Raw genomic sequence first — 22073 nt, 5'->3', positions numbered from 1 at the left:
TACGACATACCACCATGGGCAGAGGGGGGTGCGGGGTGTGAAAAGGAGGAGAGGCAAGTCAGGGAACAGTCTAAATGTAGCATTATTTCAATCCCACCTTCATATCTTTCTGTATTTTGATGGAAAATGATTAGAAAGTAATATGTTTTTTGCGTTTGAGTGCCTGCACCCTGCATATTATTAGAAAATTCACTACATGCATCATAAATCAAACGGCAATAAAAAAAATCTCAAAATACACCCACAAATCTTAAAAATGCTTCTCTGAGATGAGACTTGGTGTGGGCTAGTCAACTTTTTACAATACCAGGCAAGGAGGCATTGGGCCCACCAGTAAATCTGTTCAAAACAGTCATGTCAGAAACTACCAGTCCACTGAATTTTTTTTTTAATCTAGATTTCAAGCAGTTACACTTTCCTTTGTGGCTGTCCTTGCCTGCTACAAAAGTTGTCCTATTAATTGCTCAATGTCTTGAAATCATTTTCCAAGTAAAATGTGATTTTTCTCATGGGGACAACTTGTATACCCTGAGACCATGTTTGTATGCATAAGTTGAAGTAGAAAGTTGAGAATTTTAAGTCAAATGCTTTCAACCTTTGCTTGCAGCAAATCAGTCTTTGGATTTGAATTATCATGGTTCCAATTATAACTTGGAAAATAGTTTCACTTGAAATCAGCTTTAAAAATACTTGAGTCAGTAACAATTCGCTTTGAAGGACATGCAATTTTTTTTTTAACCTATGTTTTCACTCTATAGTTGTTTTTTGGTTGTTAACATCTGTGTTAATGTCCACTCATCTGATGGATGGGGCACAGCTGTAGGTATTAGCTCAGGAAAGAGGATGCTGATCTAGATTAGAATGTATGTTTCCTTGTACAAAGAAAGTGAAATGCTAAGTGAACGTGAGTCCATTATTCAAGTCTAAATTCACGTCACCAGAAGATCTTATTGATGAGTTTGAAACAGATGCAGGGCTTCAGACAAAGGCAGGAATAAAAGATAAATGCAGGAATGTGTGTGTGTGTGTGTGTGTGTGTGCAAATTGTTAGGTTTTATGTTGATAAAAGCTAAAAGTCAGGTGAAACTCTTGACATTCAAATTACTTTGATGTTACTTTGAAAAACAAATCAGTTTTCATTTGGCAAGCAAGTTTTTTCCTGGGTAATCTCACCTTTTCTTCCTTTCACTATGTATTTTTCTAAATCAGTACCACTCCAATCTGATATTATCTTTTTATTTAACAGTTCAATCAATGAATGTATTTATGCATATTCATAATGCAGGCCACTGTTTTAATAGTGAGCTCCTGGACTGTATATTCAATGTTTTATATAGCCTTTCTAAGGATCACAAAATGATTAGAGAAATTTGGTAATTGGAAGAGATCTGTATTATCAAAGTGAAGAATTAAGCAACCTGTAAAAATAACTGTGACAATTAGGGACAGGAAAATGAAAGGGAGGAGAATACTTTTACCCTAATTCAGATTCCAGGCAAGAGGAATTGTCATTTATAGAACTATCTGGAAAATTACTTTTATACTTTAATTCATTCAAATAGTATAAGCTTTGGCCTCATTGATAGTTCATACTACATACATATAAATTACGAGCAAATCCAGGGAGTACGTATTTTAGTAAAAGTGACTTTTGTGATAGAAAGCCTTGTATTCTGTAGTTTTCATCTTTTTAAAAAAATATTCAACTTTCCTTTTTGGTTGTCACTGAATCCAGTTGTCTGCTGTGGTTTGAATACATGCAGTGAATGCTGAACTCTGTGGTTCTACTCAAGTGTGAAATTAATAATGGCTAGTTTGTTGTGTGGCCTCTGACTCACTTCCCACAATTTGAGGAGGTGTCAGAATTATGGCTTCTATTAATATTTCTTGGTGAGGGACTTGCGCATCAATCAGATTTGCTCCCAGAGAGAATCAGAAGAAGTACAGTAATAATATTTGTTGTTCTTCATTTCAAACCTAAGAAGGCACACCAGCCTCACCTTGTCGAGTCATTTCAAACCACCCACTGATCTGAACTTGTCCAACTTGATAGCTCTGTGCATCTGCTGTGATTGTGGCTAAAGTGGTCAAGAGCTGAAAAACAAAATAGAGTCCCTGAAAGATACTTCACTAGGATGAAAATCAACTTCCAGAGAAAATGTTTTTCATTTCCCAAGAAGCACAGCTAACATCATATTTACTGTGACTCATTCACTACAGGGGAACATTTTCTCATGGATTCAGTCCTGAAGGTAGGTCAGTGACATTGATAGTAAGTGCATTACAGCAAATCATAAGTATCCTTTTGTGTCCAAAAAATAGAGGCTTTTATTTAAATATGTAAGAGATGTCTAAAGTCTGCTGAAAAGAGTTTACAACGACTGAGTAAACTTAACACAACAGGAGTAAGGAATAATATTATTCCTAAAGAAAACTTTTGTCCATAGGACTTGTTTTACTTTAAAAAAAAAAAATCCTCTCACCTGTGGTATACTTTGAAGTAGAGAAATACAGCTCAACAAGTCTACTTACCACAATTGTGGTAGGTTTTTATTGCTGTTTTTGTTTTAGCTTATGTGTTTTTTTTTTTTGCGGTACGCGGGCCTCTCACTGCTGTGGCTTCTCCCGTTGTGGAGCACAGGTTCCGGACGCGCAGGCTCAGCGGCCATGGCTCACGGGCCCAGCCGCTCCGCGGCATGTGAGATCCTCCCGGACCTGGGCACGAAACCGTGTCCCCTGCATCGGCAGGCGGACTCTCAACCACTGCACCACCAGGGAAGCCCCAGAGAAGAATTTTGTTTGAAGATCTCTTTCAACCTTGAAAGGGTCAGTTAAATTTTACCCCAGCCAATGGCTTTATTGTCTGAGTTGCCTTAAACTGTGTTTCAAATAATAGGGCCTCTGCTCTACTTTTAAATCTAGTACTTTCTAGTGTGTGTTGCTTTTGTTTCTCCTAAAAGGAAGGGCACTGGAGGCATTTTTTTTAAAAAGTAAATACATAAATACATAACAAACTTTAACCATTGTTAGTATTATTTTTACCCCATGAGAGACATACTTTCCAGTTCTTTTTTTTTTTTTTTAAATTTATTTATTTATTTATGGCTGTGTTGGGTCTTCGTTTCTGTGCGAGGGCTTTCCTCTAGTTGCGGCAAGCGGGGGCCACTCTTCATCGCGGTGCGCGGGCCTCTCACTATCGCGGCCTCTCCTGCTGCGGAGCACAGGCTCCAGACGCGCAGGCTCAGTAGTGTGGCTCACGGGCCTAATTGCTCCGCGGCATGTGGGATCTTCCCAGACCAGGGCTCGAACCCATGTCCTCTGCATTAGCAGGCAGATTCTCAACCACTGCGCCACCAGGGAAGCCCCTACTTTCCAGTTCTTTATGAAAAAAAAAAATTTTTGTTGGGAAAAAGCTTGATGCTTTAATTTTTACACAGAATTCAGCTGGGTCAGGATACCAATGCTTTGTAATCGATAAAAGGGATATGATATCTAAGATATGCATTTTTAGCTAAATCTATATTCTCTGCTTCCTAAATGGGCATTTCACTGCATATGTTAATGCTAAAACCCCTTCTCCCTCCTCTATCTTCCCTAATCTCTCCTGAAAGCAATCACTTGAAATTCCACCACTGAAGGCTTTATTTCTGCCTTTAGATGTTTTCAATGCCACCATAATTTTCAAAATCTTTGTTGAAAAGAAAATTTCTCAGGGAAAGGAAATATTTTAAAAAGTCATTAGTCATTTTTACCTATGTCAGAATTAACTTTGGTTCCATTCCTGAGATTGGATGTTGATCAAGGAAGGAAAACCACACGTACTGGAGATTGGAAAAGATAGAGGATATGTCTCAGGGCACAAAGATCAACATTTCATTAGTAATTTTAATTGACCGCAGCCAGGAATCTTAAGGCTTTTATAGGATTGGCATATAACTTGAATGTTTACATAGAAGAAAGGTTTCCTCATGCCCAGTTTGCAGACTAGGCTTAGAACATGGTTTTTCTTAATCAAAAGTTGTGTTGGTGGCACCAAAACAGAAACTTCAGATTATTAATACCTGGTATTATTTTCCAGTAACATATGTCCCCCAGACAGTTAGTGATAAGTCTCCTGCTTTCACAGGGAGATCCTATGAAGACTGAGCCCTGTTCCATGTAGCTGACTCTAGCTGGGAAGATCTAGGAGGTCTGCCAAGGGTAGAAACAAAATAACTTGAAGGGATTCTCATGACATTTCTGATTGCCGGTGGTACTTAGATCTCTTCTCTACTTTTCTCTCTTCTCTCTCTGAATGATCTCATACATTTTCCTTCCTTAAATACTATATTGTGCTAATGATTTCAAAATTAATATCTCAGCCAAGACATCTCTTTTGATCTCCAAACTCACATATACAGACATGCCCACTAATCAGTATTTCCACATGAACATAACTAAGCACGGGCTACTGATTCCTACTTCCACCCAACCTTGGCCTTCCGTCCCTTTTGTTGGGGAGGGAGAGACCAAACCAATACATGCATTAACATTCACCCATTTCCTCTAAGGGTCAGTCCTGGTTCCCTACTTTCCTCACTCCCATCTCCACCATCTAATCCTTCAGGAAATGCTATTCAATCAAAGAGCCCTACTTTTCCCTGTCATCACCATGATTGCCCCAGTTGAGGCTGCCATCATCACACATCAGAGATGCTTCTGTGGCCTTTAACTAGCTTTCCCACTTCCACTCTGGTTTCCCTTAAAATCTAATCTTCACAAGGCAACCAGAAAAGTGGTTTTTTTTGTTTTTGTTTGTTTTAAGTTAAATTGGATCATGACCTCTGCTGTTACTCACTGCACTCGGAATAAAATTTTTACCTTGGTTTTCAAGCGTCTGCATTATCTGGTCACTGCCTCTTTCTCCAACTTCATCTTCTGCTAAATCCCCTCTCACTTACTCCTCTGGCCTCACTCGCTTTTATTTCTGGTTTCTTGGACTTTCTGTTTTCTCTCCCTCAGGAAATTGGCACATGTTTACTCTGTTTGGAATGTATTTCTTCCCACTTTTTGAATGGTTGTTCTTTTTTTCTCACCTTTTAAGTCTGAGTAGATGTCATTTATTCTCAGAAGTCCTGGCTGACCCTACCCCTTGTCCACACATTACTATCTACCCAAGAACAATGCTTATTTCCTTTACTATGCTTTCCACTAGGCAACAAATTACAGGAGGTCAGAGAAGATGTTTGTTTTATTCATTGCTGTCACCCAGTGTTTGCCATGCAGCCTAGCACTTACCTAATATTTGGGTATTGAATGAAATGAATTCTCACTTTGTCTTGATTCTCCATTTGCTGCAACCATCCTGAAACCTGTCTACTTGCTTCTTTTTATTTTTTTAGAACCTCTGCTGTTTCTCATTTATTTTCCTTACTTCTTTCTAAGTACCTTCTTCCTTGTTGGTTTCTGTGCATTATCTTGGACTTTGATTCTCCAGTTTTGAATCCATGGGTGTTCATCTTATCAATTCATTTAAATGTATTTGTGGACCCTTTAAATGAAAGGCAATTGGTTGGACATTGCAGAACATAGAACTATGAGAAAAACAAAAGCCTACTCTTATGCCATTGGCACGTTTTTGGAGATAGGCATGAGGCAGAGATCAAGGAAGGAAACGTAGCTAAACAAACAACTACTACATTCGAATAAGGTAAGAACTACAGGGATTTCAAAATGCCTCACTACGTTCTTTGTTGCTGACACACTACACAGTCTAAATTTTCTGGTTTCTGGGACTCAGCTTCATGCTTTTGTTTATGCTCTGGGATTTTTCATAATTCTAAAACTGAATATAATATTCTTTTTTGTTACTCACATACATTTTTATATTTCTATAAACTTACCTAAGAATTTCAGCTCATTCATTCAACAGGCAGTTACTTTAATGACAAAAGATTTAGAGAAGCTTGATTTATAATTTGAATGGCACAGATAATGGAAAAGCCAACTGACTACAGTATATTATTAAATATACTGTGACTAGATTCACCACCTCAAAACACTGATGTCACCCTGAAGACGCACCCTTGACAGTCATCCATATCAGCAGCACCAATAGAATTTTTCATTAAATTATTACACCCACTCTCTTATAAGCAAAATTTCACTAAGGTTTTAGAATGTACAAGTGAGACAGCTGCTTAAAAGTATGGAAAAAGTTCAACCAAACTTTAAGAAATGTTTAGAAGAAGTTAAACCAACTATTTCCTTTACTCAGTTAATATAATGTTTTTTCTTTTTCCTTCTTTATAAGAAGAACCTTCAGCAGTATAAAAACTCATTATTACTTCTCATTGGTCTCTTTGATTATTCAAATATTAATCTGCAAGGGAACCAGCCAGAAAGTGTTCATATTGATCAAACCTTGGATCCAAATTCAACGGATCAGTGGCTATTAAAAACTAGTGGAAGCTTAATTGCATAGGCACCTCACTCCAGCAAAAACTAAAACACACAAACAAAAACAAGGCAGAAAAGGCCCATGGAATTAAATTCTAAGCATTTGAACCCTGCAGTATCAAACTAACTTTAGTAAAGAAAGATTAATGCTTTCTTAAAGTCTATCCAGGTAGAAACAAAACTTTTCTGGTCACTAACAAGAAATTAATGACTAGAATCTTGTGTCTGGTGTCTCATTTTAACATTGTTAATTGTTTAGTCAGCCATCAAACATATATAAACACATAGAAAAGTTTCCAAAGTTGCATAACGATGGTGTTTGAGATCAATTCTCATAGTAATTTATCGGCTCAAATATATTGATACTTTGATTTTCAATTCACATAGTAGGCAGAACTAGCAGCCACTTGCTAATGTGAAGGGAAATCACAGGAGAGGGTAAGGACTTAGAGAGGTGTGAAAAAGAAATTTTATAATTTATCAAAACAAAATGTTACTAACAAAAACTTTACTGAATAAACCCAGGTCCCTGCTACCAAGGAGTGTACACTCTCCAGAAGGTTGTGAATGAGTAACTGAAATCATTTTAATTCATAGACTCTTTTAAAAAAAGAAATACCATAGGCAGCCATAAATATAATCAGGTCACTTTTTTAAAAAAATAAATTTATTTTCTTTATTTTTGGCTGTGTTGGGTCTTCGTTACTGCGCGTGGGCTTTCTCTAGTTGAGGTGAGTGGGGCTGCTCTTTGTTGCAGTTCGCGGGCCTCTCATTGCAGTGGCTTCTCTCATTGTGGAGCATGGTCTATAGGCACGCGGTTTCAGTAGTTGCTGCACTCGGGCTCAGTACTTCTGGCTCATGGGCTCTAGAGCACAGGCTCAGTAGTTATGGCACACAGGCTTAGTTGCTCTGCAGCATGTGGGATCTTCCTGGACCATGGATCGAACCCGTGTCCCCTGCATTGGCAGGCAGATTCTCAACCACTGTGCCACCAGGGAAGCCCCATGTCACTGTTTTGATACTTCTTTTTCTTTCTGTTTTATGTTTTTTGTTGTACAAGAGGATATTAATTAGCTTAATTAGATGGTATTGAAAACAAACAGAAATTTCGTTTGAGAATAATTACAAAGCAATGTCTCCTTCTTCCCTTTGTTTCCTAAAGGTCAGTGTGACCCTGAGACTGAACCAAATATAGTCCAGTCCTTATCCAAGAGGAATGCTCATCAGATTTTATAGAATTACGTGAAATGCAACTCATCACTCTGCGCTGAATATAGCAACATTTTGATAAAACGAAACTATCAGAATAAAAGAGAGTTTGGAACTAGTGAACTTCTAAGAGAACATATTACTTTCAAAATTTGATCATTTTGAAATTAATGCAACCTAATGCAAGCATTATTGTCTTAAAATGATTATTGAGATATTTCATACATTTAATGAAGAAAATTGAGAAATTTCATAAATAATAAAGCTACTGTGCTGTGATTTTGAAGGCACAAAGTTAGAGCGAATGACTTGAGTTGCAGCGTTTTATTATGTAAAATAAGTGTCAATATCATTGATTTGAGTTATAGCGTTTTATTATGTAAAATAGGAGTCAATATCATTGATTTGAGTTATAGGGATTTATTATGTAAAACAGGTGTCAATATCATTATTACTTCACTTTCCAGGATATTTTATAAGCTGTTAATATAATTTAGTTTAGTGGAGTGCACAGCAAAACAAGTAGTATTCTCCGTTACTACATAACTAATCTTTGCAACAGCTGTGTGCATTTACCACTCTCAGCTGCTCCAGTTACATTAATCATCCTTTTAACAGCCTGACACCTGTCTCTTATTATATTTGAGAACAATTGTTAATTTCTTTAAATTTTCCCATCCCTCTTAGTGCCTTTGCACTGCTTTATTTCTCTAATGCACATTTACATGGTCTATTATATTAATTCTCTCATTTAATCTTGAGAACTTAAAAATTATTAGGAAGTTAATTGTGCAGGGATCAGAGGTTTTTCTCACTTACAGCCTAACGCTGTTAAATGACACAGTTTGTTCCAGCTTCTTGCTGACACTGCAAGGGATTGTCTAGAACAAAGAGTTCAATTACTTTCCCAGTGCTAATCATATATCATTATGTAGAGGCAGGGATTCTTAATTCCCAAGCCAGCGCCCGAAGCAGGGTGGCAGCAATAAAGGACACATTCCAAATTCCTCTGTCCACTGCAGCATGCAGGTAATAACAAGAATAAAATAAGTGCGTCTCCTTGGCTATGCTCTTTACTAATTTGAATGTTTGATGCCCACAATGAATCACGTTCCATTAAGTTTTATTCACCCACACAAGACTTTTGTCAGAATTGATTTGAGATGCATCGTTCAAGGCCAAATATGTATTTACACTTTTTTTTTGAGAACTTTTCCTCCATGAGTTAGGAAACACTTTCTGGTCCTTTGTAACTTTTCAAGGTACAAATAAAAGTCAGGAAATAACACTGACTTGGGTCTCACAGGTAGAGCATTCCTCACCGTTAACAAAGCCTGAGTGCTCCTGGTCCCCACACACTTTTAGACACAGAGGTTAATGTGTAATCCAGACCATTCTCTTGTTCAGCTATCCCAAGGTCAACAAAGAAACTGAATCAGAGAGAAGAATATTTTGTTTGTTTCATAGGCAGGGAAATGGCTTATGAAATCTCAGAGCAGGGTGTAACCCCATTAAGATAAATGTAAAAATAACTCACCAATCATAAGTTATGGAAACAGGAAATCAACGCCTGTGTTTTACAACAAAGGCACTCTTACATTTCCGGCATAAAAAAAGCCTCTGTTACCATTTTCTTTCCTCTCCTCCCCCCTCTCCTGCTATCCTCTCTGTTTGCCTGGGCAGGAAACTTGGCTGACTTGCTCGTGTTGTCTGCTGCCCTTTTGTTCTATCATCTGCCCAGCCGTGGTGGGAGGAGGCTGATAAATTTCCCCCGTCCCCGCCGTGAGTCGGATGAGTAACCTCCAAATCTGGGACAGTTACTGTCAAATTGCCTTTTGGAAGAGAAAGATGGGCAGTGAGCGCAGTCCTTACTATGAAACGCTTTTTTCTTGCTAAAGCTGCTCAGGATCTTATCACCTATTTTTTTACCTGATGTTTGGCAGGCTCCACGTAACTAAGAGCATTAGAGATGTTCTACAGTTGCAAGCACATCATTTTATTTACAGAAAATAACTCCCAAAGGAGTTTTGTATTGTAATCACTTCAATCAAGTAGCAAGATTGGCAAGTTGTAAGCTTGAAATTGTTCCATTGTATTTGTTTTGCTTGATTTTCCCCCAAATTGATTTTCCCTTTCTTTCTCTCTTCCTCTCTCCCTTCCTCCTTCCCATCTTCTTTCATTTCTTCTTTCTTTTTGGTAAGTTACTCTGCCCTATTGCATTCCACGTGCCTAGCTTCTACACCTGGACTTCAGTCGATATTCAGCTAATATTTCTTCTGTGTCTCTTTTATAAATCACCTGTAAATATAGCTCAGTATTATGTAATCTATAGTTAAAATGTCTTCTACTTCACACAAGTCGAACCTAAGACATTGGAGTTTTCTGTTTTTCAGTCCCTTCCATAGCATAATGTTGAAACGAAACATGTACTCTGCTTCATATAACTGGGAACTAGTATTTTTTGCATACATAGTCATTTCTATACATATAGCAGATTCTTTTTAGGGTTAACTGGTAATCTGTTGCCTTTATCTGTTATGTAATCCACCTTGACAGACTGTGAGACACAGCTTACAAAAGTATCACTGTGTTACTTTGTAAATATTTAATAACCTGACAGTCCTTCCAAGTTTAGGTAATCAGAGCACATGACCCAATCAGGTTGAATGCAACCAGATGGGGAACAGCCTGGGACTGGAGAGTTGGCAACTGTAATTAATCATTAATTGACCTATGTATACCTGGGATAGGTCAAAGTAGTGATGATTATTAACCTTGGTTACAATTTAAATGGCCTAGGGATCTTTTAACAAATACCAATATCACACCAATGGAATCCAAGGTGGGGCCTGGGCACCTGTATTTTAAAAAGCATCCTAAGTGATTCTGATGCAAGCGAACCTGAGCATCCTTGGGTTTGAATCTCTTAGTAATATCAATGAAAAAACAAAACGGTTTGGGGTCATTTTAACCAGGTCATCAACTATTGTTCCTACATGCTCCTGACCCTCTTACTACTCTTTTTTCGCTTTCACCCTTTCCTATCTATGAAAATATAAAAAGTTTGGGTTGGACTCATAATCCTGCCAAATCAAAATTTGCTTTGCATATATTAGCTAAGGCCTGGCTACCCTCTTGACATAAGTCTCCATTTCAGAAGGTATTTCAAATTAGCTTTCTTAAATACGTCATGATCTCATTTGAAAAACTGTCATTCTGAAGTTTATGTTGTAAAAATTTGTTTACATTTAAAAAAAATTTTTTTAAGTCACTGAATTCCATGGTTTTACTCTTTGAACTAATGATTTCTCTTGTTTTTCCAAAAGTCACTGCCTTCAAAATTCAGACATCCCTTTAATTCTAATGCAAAAGGATTTTGTAATAAACATCATGTTCAAGTTTATAATTTTATAGGCTGATTATTAATGGCGCTCATGTATATTATTGGGTCTGTTCCAACTTTGTTTCCTGATTTTTAAATAAAATCATATCTTATATAAAAATGTCAAATTTTGTAACTTTGAAATTTTTTCATGTAAATATAGTCACAAACCAGAACATACACTTAGTTCATGTATCTTGATTATTTAAAAAAAGTCACATTAAATATATTCATTTTTACTTTTCTTTCCTAATACTCAAGAATGCTATTCTTTTTCTTTGTGTGGCAATCTCCAATCCTTTTTGTCTTCTAGATTCTGGATTTGTTTTTTTTTTTGTTTTTTTTCATCCGTTGTACTTTATGAATGGCCCGTGTCTGGCACATGTACCATATATTGATCAGTTCTTGCTGCAAAACAAATTACCCAGAAGTTCCATGGCTTAAAACAACAGTCATTTGTAACTGTTCTTGTCTCTCTGAAGGTTGGCAGGAGTTCAGCTGATGTAGGCTGGGCTCAGCTTTGTGACTTTGCTTCTCTGTGCAGATTGATGGGATGCCTGGGGCAGCTCTTCTTCAGGCTGTGGCAACCAGGATGGTTTCCTACCATGTATCTCTCATTCTTCTGATATGACCCACAGCACCACTTGAGGTATGTTTTTGTGTTTTTTAAAATAAATCTATTTTATTTTTATTTATTTAATTTTGGCTGCATTGGGTCTTCATTGCTGCGCCTGGGCTTTCTCTAGTTGTGGCAAGCACGGGCTTCTTATTGCAGTGGCTTCTCTTGTTGCAGACCACGTGCTCTAGGGTGTACGGGCTTCAGTAGTTGTGGTACGTGGGCTTCAGTAGTTGTGGTGCACGGGCTCAGTTGCTCCACAGCATGTGGGATCTTCCCGAACCAGGGCTCGAACCCGTGTCCCTTGCATTGGCAGGCAGATTCTTAACCACTGCGCCACCAGGGAAGCCCGAGGTATATTCTTCTCATGAAAACGGCAGAGAGTAAGTGGAAACACAGGAGGACATTAAGGTCTTGGTTCAGAAATTGCTTACTTCTACTCACATGCCGTTAACTGAAACAAGTTACAGAGCCAACCCCAAGTCAAAGGATAGAAAAGTCTACTCTGTCCTTCCTGAGGTCATGCAAAAGTATGGATGCAGAAAGAGGGTTGGAATTGGGCAATAAGTCAATCCATGACATAGCAATACTTCTCATTCTTGTGCTCTTGGCTGATGTCATTTACCTGTTAAATCAGTCTTTCCTATTGAGCTAAGATTGGTCTCAGAATTGTTCTTGTCAGTGTTCTATGAAGCTATGCAAAATTGATTCCTCAATAGAGTAGGAACTGTTTTCCCTTCCTTATCTAGTGTTTGCTTTCTTCATGTTGATTGTTTCTTTCTTCTTTATATTAAACATTAAAATTTGGTCTAGATTGGCTGACCAGTATAAAGCATTAGTTACTCAACATATTTTTATTTAACAAATAGTTCATTTTTGCCTTCTGTTAGGACAAGACTGCAGTGAGGGATGACAATTGTCTGCCCTCTTAAGGGCAGATGTGTGGCCATTGACTTACGTTCCTAATGGAATGTGAGCAGAAGTGACCCATGTTTCTTCCGGGATGAATCCTTTAATTTTGAGACTCTTCAGTGCTTTTACCCTTGCCATGTGGTCATGGAAGCAAATATTGATCTGGAGACCCTGGGTCATTACATAGAAAACAGATTCCCCTTAAGCATCATCCAGACTCACCACCTATTTGCTTAAGTGAGGAATAAAACTTTTTTAGGCCACCGAGATCTTGGGACTTTCTGTTACCCCAAAACGTAACCCACTGTGAACAAACTGTGTTTTCTGAAAACTGAAGCTGAAGATAAAGATATGTATAAATGAATGCAATTCACTGGAGCCAATTCACAATTTTAGATGAACAAGAACAATATAATCATAGAGATCTAGGAAAAGAAGACCTCGGCAGACAAATGTGAGTGATTTTCATAGTTCTTTTTCTATCATGGGTAGCAACTCAAATTGATGGCCTTTGAAAGAGCTCTCATGCTGATCACTATATCTACTCAAGTAGGAAAAAATTTAAAATAAGAAAAAACTAAGTGAGAAAAGGAGAAGCTTAAAAACACCAAGTCAAGGGGGTATCCTTAGCAAATTTTCCTTTTCTGCTGTCACTCACACCTGACTGAACGGATGTTTGTATATGGGGGTATTGATTGGGAAGGTTTCTTTGAAGAAGTTGTCTATTCAGCCTTTGTTTTACATCAGGCTTATCTTGGACTGAAATTTAAGACGCTGCTCTTACAACTCTCTGAATTGATTTCTCTCTTGCCTGCCCTGCAAAATTGATTTTTGACACTTATTTTGGTATCCTGGAAAGTACAAAGTTGAGACTTTGGTATATTTGTGGATAGAGATAGGTAATATTTTTTTTGACATTTGGCAGAGAAGTGTCCTAATTCATAAAATATTTAGGGACATTCTTAACTTAAGAATGTAGGAACATTGCTTCATTCATAGGGACCCAGCCAGTCCCTTGAGAAAGAACTTGAACACTATATATAATTAGGGCTCAGATATATAGAAACAGACTGATAGACTGATGGACCTGGAAGCAAGGATGGATATGAAGAGTTCCTGTTGGAGAGTTACCATGAATGAGAAAGGAATCTGGTAGCGTAGGCCAGAGTAAACAGGTAAGGATGGATGTCAAGTGTGGTAGAAATACTAGGTATAGAATGAAGCTGTGCTTTAATACCCTCAAGCCCAGACGGTTATCAGTGCTCATGGGCTTTGAGAAGAAAAGGGCTGAGATTAAAAACAAAAGCTTTTTCTGCATCTATTGAGATGATCATATGGTTTTTCTCCTTCAATTTGTTAATATGGTGTATCACATTGATCGATTTGCATATATTGAAGAATCCTTGCATTCCTGGGATAAACCCCACTTGATCATAGTATATAATCCTCTTTAATGTGCTGTTGGATTCTGTTTGCTAGTGTTTTGTTGAGCATTTTTGCATCTATGTTCATCAGTGATATTGGCCTGTAGTTTTCTTTCTTCGTGACAGCTTGGTCTGGTTTTGGTATCAGAGTGATGGTGGCCTCGTAGAATGAGTTTGGAAGTGTTCCTCCCTCTGCTATCTTTTGGAAGAGTTTGAGAAGGATAGGTGTTAGCTCTTCTCTAAATGTTTGATAGAATTCCCCTGTGAAGCCATCTGGTCCTGGGCTTTTGTTTGCTGGAAGATTTTTAATCACTGTTTCAATTTCGGTGCTTGTGATTGGTCTGTTCCTATTTTCTATTTCTTCCTGGTTCAGTCTCGGCAGGTTGTGCATTTCTAAGAATTTGTCCATTTCTTCCAAGTTGTCCATTTTATTGGCATACAGTTGCTTGTAGTAATCTCTAATAATCTTTTGTATTTCTGCAGTGTCCGTTGTTCCTTCTCCTTTTTCATTTCTAATTTTATTGGTATGAGTCCTCTCCCTCTTTTTCTTGTTGAGTCTGGCTAATGGTTTATCAATTTTGTTTATCTTTTCAAAGAACCAGCTTTTAGTTTTATTGATCTTTGCTATTGTTTCCTTCATTTCTTTTTCATTTATTTCTGATCTGATCTTTATGATTTCTTTCCTTCTGCTAAATTTGGGGGTTTTTGTTCTTATTTCTCGAATTGCTTTAGGTGCAAGGTTAGGTTGTTTATTCAAGATGTTTCCTGTTTCTTAGGATAGGATTGTATTGCTAGAAACTTCCCTCTTAGAACTGCTTTTGCTGTATCCCATAGGTTTTGGGTCGTGGTGTCTCCATTGTCATTTGTTTCTAAGTATTTTCTGATTTCCTCTTTGATTTCTTCAGTGATCACTTCGTTATTAAGTAGTGTATTGTTTAGCCTCCATGTGTTTGTAGTTTTTACAAATCTCTTCCTGTAATTGATATCTAGTCTCATAGCATTGTGGTCAGAAAAGATACTTGATATGATTTCAATTTTCTTAAATTTACCAAGGCTAGATTTGTGAGCCAAGATATGATCTATCCTTGAGAATGTTCCATGAGCACTTGAGAAAAATGTGTATTCTGTTGTTTTTGGATGGAATGTCCTATAAATATCAATTAAGTCCACGTTCTGTAATGTATCATTTAAAGCTTGTGTTTCCTTATTTATTTTCATTTTGGATGATCTGTCCATTGGTAAAAGTGGGCTGTTAAAGTCCCCTACTATGATTGTGTTACTGTCGATTTCCCTTTTTATGGTTGTTAGTATTTGCATTGTGTATTGAGGTGCTCCTATGTTGGGTGCATAAATATTTACAATTGTTATACCTTCTTCATGGATCAATCCCTTGATCATTATGTAGTGTCCTTCTTTGTCTCTTGTAATAGTCTTTATTTTAAAGTTTATTTTGTCTGATATGAGAATTGCTACTCCAGCTTTCTTCTGATTTCCATTTTCATGGAATATCTTTTTCCATCCCCTCACTTTCAGTCTGTATGTGTCCCTCGGTCTGAAGTGGGTCTCTTGTTGACAGCATATATATGGGTCTTGTTTTTTATCCATTCAGCCAGTGTGTGTCTTTTGGTGGGAACATTTAATCCATTTACATTTAAGGTAATTATCAATATGTATGTTCCTATTACCATTTACTTAATTGTTTTGGGTTTGTTCTTGTAGGTCTTTTCCTTCTCTTGTGTTTCTTGCCTAGAGAAGTTCCTTTAACACTTGTTGTAAAGCTGGTTTGGTGGTGCTGAACTCTCTCAGCTTTTGCTTATCTGTAAAGGTTTTAATTTCTCCATCAAATCTGAATGAGATCCTTGCTGGGTAATCTTGGTTGTAGGTTTTCCTCATTCATCACTTTAAATATGTCCTGCCACTCCCTTCTCACTTGTAGAGTTTCTGCTGAAGGATCAGCTGTTAACCTTACGGAGATTACCTTGTGTGTTATTTGTTGTTTTTCCCTTGCTGCTTTTAATATGTTTTCTTTGTATTTAATTTTTGATAGTTTGAGTAATATGTGTCTTGGCATGTTTCTCCTTGGATTTATCCTCTATGGGACTCTCTGTGCTTCCTGGACTTGATTAACTATTTCCTTTCCCATATTAGGGAATTTTTCAACTATAATCTCTTCAAATATTTTCTCAGTCCCTTTCTTTTTCTCTTCTTCTTCTGGGACCCCTGTAATTCAAATGTTGGTGCGTTTAATGTTGTCCCAGAGGTCTCTGAGACTGTCCTCAGTTCTTTTCATTCTTTTTTCTTTATTCTGCTCTGCAGTAGTTATTTCCACTATTTTATCTTCCAGGTCACTTATCCGTTCTTCTGCCTCAGTTATTCTGCTATTGATCCCATCTAGAGTATTTTTAATTTCATTTATTGTGTTGTTCATCATTGCTTGCTTCTTCTTTAGTTCTTCTAGGTCTCTGTTAAATGTTTCTTGCATTTTCTCTATTTCCAAGATTTTGGATCATCTTTACTATCATTATTCTGAATTCTTTTTCAGGTAGATTGCCTATTTCTTCTTCATTTGTTAGGTCTGTTGGGTTTTTACTTTGCTCCTTCATCTGCTGTGTGTTTTTGTCTTTTCATTTTGCTTATCTTACTGTGTTTGGGGTCTCCTTTTCACAGGGTGCAGGTTCGTAGTGCCCGTTGTTTTTGGTGTTTGTCCCCAGTGGCTAAGGTTAGTTCAGTGGGTTGAGTAAGTTTCCTGGTTGAGGGGACTAGTGCCTCTGTTCTGGTGGATGAGGCTGGATCTTATCTTTCTGGTGGGCAGGTCCACGTCTGGTGGTGTGTTTGGGGGTGTCTGGAGCATTATCATGATTTTAGGCAGCCTCTCTGCTAATGGATGGGGCTGTGTTCCTGTCTTGCTCTTTGTTGGGCATAGGATGTCCAGCACTGTTCGTTGCTGGTCCTTGAGTGAAGCTGGGTCTTGGTGTTGAGATGGAGATCTCTGGGAGATTTTCGCTGTTTGATATTACGTGGAGCTGGGAGGTTTCTTGTGGACCAGTGTCCTGAAGTTGGTTCTCCTACCTCAGAGGCACAGCCCTGATGCCTACCTGAAGCACCAAGAGCCTTTAATCCACACGGCTCAGAATAAAAGGGAGAAAAAAATAGGAAGAAAGAAAGAAAGAAAGGAAGCAAGGAAGAAAGAAAGAGGATAAAATAAAGTATAATAAAATAAAATATAGTTATTAAAAAATAATTATTAAGAAGAAAAAATTTTTAAAGTAAAAAAAATACAAAAAACTGGATAAAAAAAAAACAAAACAAAAAACCGGATGGTCAGAACCCTAGGACAAATGGTGAAAGCAAAGCTATACAGACAAAATCTCACACAGAAGCACACACGTACACACTCACAGAAAGAGAAAAAGGGGGAAAAAATAATATATCTTGCTCCCAAAGTCCACCTCCTCAATTTGGGATGATTCATTGTGTATTCAGGTATTCCACAGATGCAGGGTACATCAAGCTGATTGTGGAGCTTTAATCGCTGCCTCTGAGGCTGCTGGGAGAGATTTCCCTTTCTCTTCTTTGTTCGCACAGCTCCTGGGGTTCAGCTTTGGATTTGGCCCCACCTCTGCGTGTAGGTCGCCTGAGGGCGTCTGCTCTTCGCTCAGATAGGATGGCGTTAAAGGAGCAGCTGTTTCAGGGGCTCCTGCTCACTCAGGCCGGCGGGAGGGAAGGGCCCGGAGTGCGGGGCGAGCCTGCGGTGGCTGAAGCCGGCGTGACGTTGCACCAGCCTGAGGCGCGCCACGCGTTCTCCCGGGGACGTTGTCCCTGGATCACGGGACCCTGGCAGTGGCGGGATGCACAGGCTCCCGGGAGGGGCGGTGTGGACAGTGACCTGTGCTCGCACACAGGCTTCTTGGTGGCTGCAGCAGCGGCCTTAGCGTCTCATGCCCGTCTCTGGGGTCCGCGCTGATAGCCGCGGCTCGCGCCCGTTTCTGCAGCTCCTTTAAGCAGCGCGCTTAATCCCCTCTCCTCGCGCCCCAGGAAACGAAGAGGCAAGAAAATGTCTCTTGTCTCTTCGGCAGGTCTGCACCCATCTCTGGAGCTCCCTTAAGCGGCGCTTAATCCCCTGTCCTCCCGCACCAGGAAACAAAGAGGGAAGAAAAATCTCTTGCCTCTTCGGCAGCTCCAGACCTTTTCCCGGACTCCCTCCCGGCCAGCCGTGGCGCACTAGCCCCTTCAGGCTGTGTTCACGCCGCCAACCCCAGGTCTCTCGCGGCTTCCGACGGAAGCCCGAGCCTCAGCTCCCAGCCCCCGCCCTTCCCGGCGGGTGAGCAGACAAGCCTCTCGGGCTGGTGAGTACTGGTCGGCACCGATCCTCTGTGCGGGAATCTCTCCACTTTGCCCTCCGCACCCCTGTTGCTGCGCTCTCCTTCGTGGCTCCGAAGCTTCCCCCCTCCCGCCACCCGCAGTCTCCGCCCACGAAGGGCCTTTTTAGTGTGTGGAAAGCTTTCCTCCTTCGCAGCTCCCACTGGTGCCGGTCCCGTCCCTATTTTTTTTTTTTTTGTCTCTGTTTATTCTTTTGCCCTACCAGGTACGTGGGGAGTTTCTTGCCTTTTGGGAGGTCTGAGGTCTTTTGCCAGCCGTTCAGTAGGTGTTCTATAGGAGCAGTTCCACGAGTAGATGTATTTCTGATGTATCTGTGGGGAGGAAGGTGATCTCCGCGTCTTACTCTTCCGCCATCTTCTCTCCGTCCCCCATGACTCTTTTTGAATTTTGGTTTTCTCAGGGTATATGCCCAGTAGTGGGATTTCTGTGTCGTATGATAGTTCTATTTTTAGTTTTTAAAGGAACCTCCATACTGTTCTCCGTTGTGGCTGTACCAATTTGCATTCCCACCAGCAACGCAAGAGGGTTCCCTTTCTCCACACCTCTCCAGCATTTACTGTTTGTAGATTTTTTGATGATGGCCATTCTGACTGGTGTGAGGTGATACCTCTTTGTAGTTTTGATTTGCAAGTCTCTGATGATTAGTGATTTTGAGCATCCTTTCATGTGTTTGTTGGCAATCTGTATATCTTCTTTGGAGAAATGTCTATTTAGGTCTTCTGCCCATTTTTGGATTGGGTTGTTTGTTTTTTTGATATTGAGCTGCTTGAGTTGCTTGTAAATTTTGGAGATTAATCCTTTGTCAGTTGCTTCATTTGCAAATATTTTCTCCCATTCTGAAGGTTGTCTTTTTGTCTTGTTTATGGTTTCCTCTAATTCTGCCTTTTTAATGCCTGTCCCCTTCTGTGATTTTCAAACAGGAATATGAAGACATCCATGGACAATGACATCATACCAGGTAATATATATTCTAATCATTTTTGTTGTTGTTGCTTATTTTTCAATCTTTGTGCAAAAATAATTACTAGAGATTGATTCATGAAAAATAACTAAATGGCTCTGTTTGTACAATGAGTAAACTAGAAAACATAAAATCCTGATATTCTTTTCAGGTGATATCACTTTAGAATGATCTGATAAATAGGATTAAAACAACTGGAAAAGATTTTTATAATCTTTTTTTTTCCAGTTTTTGAGATTAAATAGTAAAAGTGTAAGAGAGACAATTATTTAATTTTATGAAGACCTTAACGTGGCAAGTTTTAAATTTTAATTCACTTTCTTGGTGTTATCACAAAGTACTTTGTTTCAAGACAGCATCATGTAGTTCTGAACTATTTTTTCTTTTTCCTAAAATTATTTCAGTAAAAATTCCAAATATACAAGAAAAATATTTTACATATAACACAAATTTGATATATATGTTTGTGTATATAACATATACACATATATATAACATATATATATATACACATATATATATATAACATATATATATGTTAACACATACATACAAGCATACACACACATTACAAATAGAAATAGAAATAATATTCTGTTGAATCTGTAATGGTAGAAAATATAATTTTCAATTGTCCAATATCTTGTCACCTCTTGGGAGAAAAGTGATCTTCATTATGTGGTCAGCTTTCAAAGTTGAGTGAAAGTTTACTTGCTAGTTACAGTGCTTGAACTCCTGTATAGTAAATTAGGTTCTACAAAGCTCCCATGTAGTTACTGGAGTTTAACAAAACTGCATGATTTTGTACTACTTGGGTACCAGCAGGAAGCAACCCCTGGGAGAATAAATCACAGCTGGGAGCAATTAAGACTGATTAGTTTGTGGCTGAGGAAATCAAAATGGAAAGAAACTTCTCTTCGGGGGGAATTAGGAGCTGCATTCCCAAGCATTTCCGAATTAAGTGCAATTCTCAGAGGAATTTAAGACTGAGGGAAAAATGTGAATTTCAAATATTTGGAGGTTTTCTCAGCTTATTTAACTTCTGCATAATCACTATGTGTTGACTCTTGGATATTTGAAGGAAAAGAAGTTCAAGTAAATTGACCAACTTTTCTTTTTACATATTTCCCTTTTTCCACATAGCTGAAGTTTTCCTTAATATTTTCATTTGCCCTTATAGACAGAATATAGATGGTTTCATAACTTTTTACTATTCATTTTATAGTGATTGGGATAGCTCTGCTTTCTGAGATATTGGCAAAGCATAAATATTAGTTCTCTTGAAAAAATACACATTATTGTGTATGAGGTTGGTCTGAATTATCTTTCAGAAACTGTAAAATAGTCCAGTTGAAATTTTAAGCAAGAAATATGCAGAAACTTTTTACATAATTCCTGAAACTGCCATCTTGGATAAAAAATTTGTTTCTAAAGAGCTAGTAAGGATGTGCTTAATAAAGCAAATGAAATTAAATATAATAACAGAATGCATAGTTTATACTGGTTTCTTTTCCTTTATATTTGAATTATAGATATGCATTAGAAACATTTCTTTTGAATAGGCTGAACTGGGTTGCTAACAAATTATAATATAAATGTAAATTAAATAGAAAGTTGTTTTTCTAGATTTTTAAAAATAATCTATCAGAGATTCATTTATTCTCAATTCTGCTTGTTAGTTGGTACTAACCTTGTTTTATGTGGATACCTTTGTTACTGTATTGAACCTTCTATAGCAGAAATATTATGACAATACTAGGATGTTATAAGCAATAATGATTCTATTTTTCTTTCTCTTAACAGATAGAATGGGTTATTTTCATATGTAACCATCTATCTAACATGATATTCATCTGTATCCAGATTTTCAAAATAATCTTTAAAAAATTTTTTCCTCTTGCCTTTCATTCCATCTTTCTCTCTCTCTCTCTCTCTCCCCTCCCTCACTATTGGGTGTGTTGAAAATATCATAGATGAGGAGAAAAGTGAAGGCCAATATTTGAAAACATATTCCAAATAATCACTTTGAAGGACTGATGGTACAAAGGGTATAAACCATGTAAGAGAAGGAATGCATAATTATTAACTACAAAAGATATGGCTTGGTGGGGTGACTGAACCAAAAATTGCCTTGAGTTTTATTTTTGTATATACCTCTGTGTCACCTCAGTTAGTTTCCTTTAATTTATTTCACTACTTTAACCACTTTAGAGAGTGACTATGCTAATTCTGGATGATTGGTTAACCTTAATGTTTTATTTTTAGAAAAAGATTTATTAAAAATATATTGAGAATCATACACGTTATTTCTGGTTTGGGGCAATTATTAACTAAATTATAGGAAGTCATGGTTCAAAATTCTGCAATCGCTGACCAGAGATATATGAAAAGGGGTGGTTCTTGCCCCAGTTGATTTTCTATTTCCTAAACCAGTAGTTCTCAACTTTTTATGTTTTACGTCCCATGAGTTCTTCTATAAAAGAACCCAAGTTTCAACATAAGAAACACAAAAGCTCATTTCCACATTGGAAATGCATATATTTGCCTGCATTACAAAGACATTCACAGTAAGATCTACCAACATAAATCACTGCATTAATGTTGGGGGTATATATTCTTGACACTGGAGATTTTATATCTGATAATACTGTTTTCCTCGGGCAGGACAAAATACATTACTATCTTTAGTAGTTTAATAGAGCTGCTACCTACGCTGGCAAGACACAGTATTAAAAAGGCCAGCACATTGGG

The 22073-nt window shown here is 38.0% G+C and overlaps 1 long non-coding RNA gene across 1 annotated transcript in view; it reads left to right on the top strand.

Annotated features, from left to right (window-relative positions):
- Nucleotides 1-11590: 11590 nt before the first annotated feature.
- The window catches only part of LOC136792788 (uncharacterized), a 145774-nt gene continuing 135291 nt past the window's right edge, over nt 11591-22073 (top strand). The window contains exons 1-2 of the long non-coding RNA XR_010837210.1: nt 11591-11678; nt 19282-19319. This is a non-coding gene — a long non-coding RNA (uncharacterized lncRNA). The remainder of the gene's footprint in view (nt 11679-19281; nt 19320-22073) is intronic.

The sequence above is a fragment of the Kogia breviceps genome, chromosome 16 (assembly GCF_026419965.1).
Source record: "Kogia breviceps isolate mKogBre1 chromosome 16, mKogBre1 haplotype 1, whole genome shotgun sequence".
NCBI lineage: Eukaryota > Metazoa > Chordata > Mammalia > Artiodactyla > Physeteridae > Kogia > Kogia breviceps.
The sequence above is the reverse complement of the archived record's forward strand: the minus strand, read 5'-3'. Positions and strand labels throughout refer to the sequence as shown.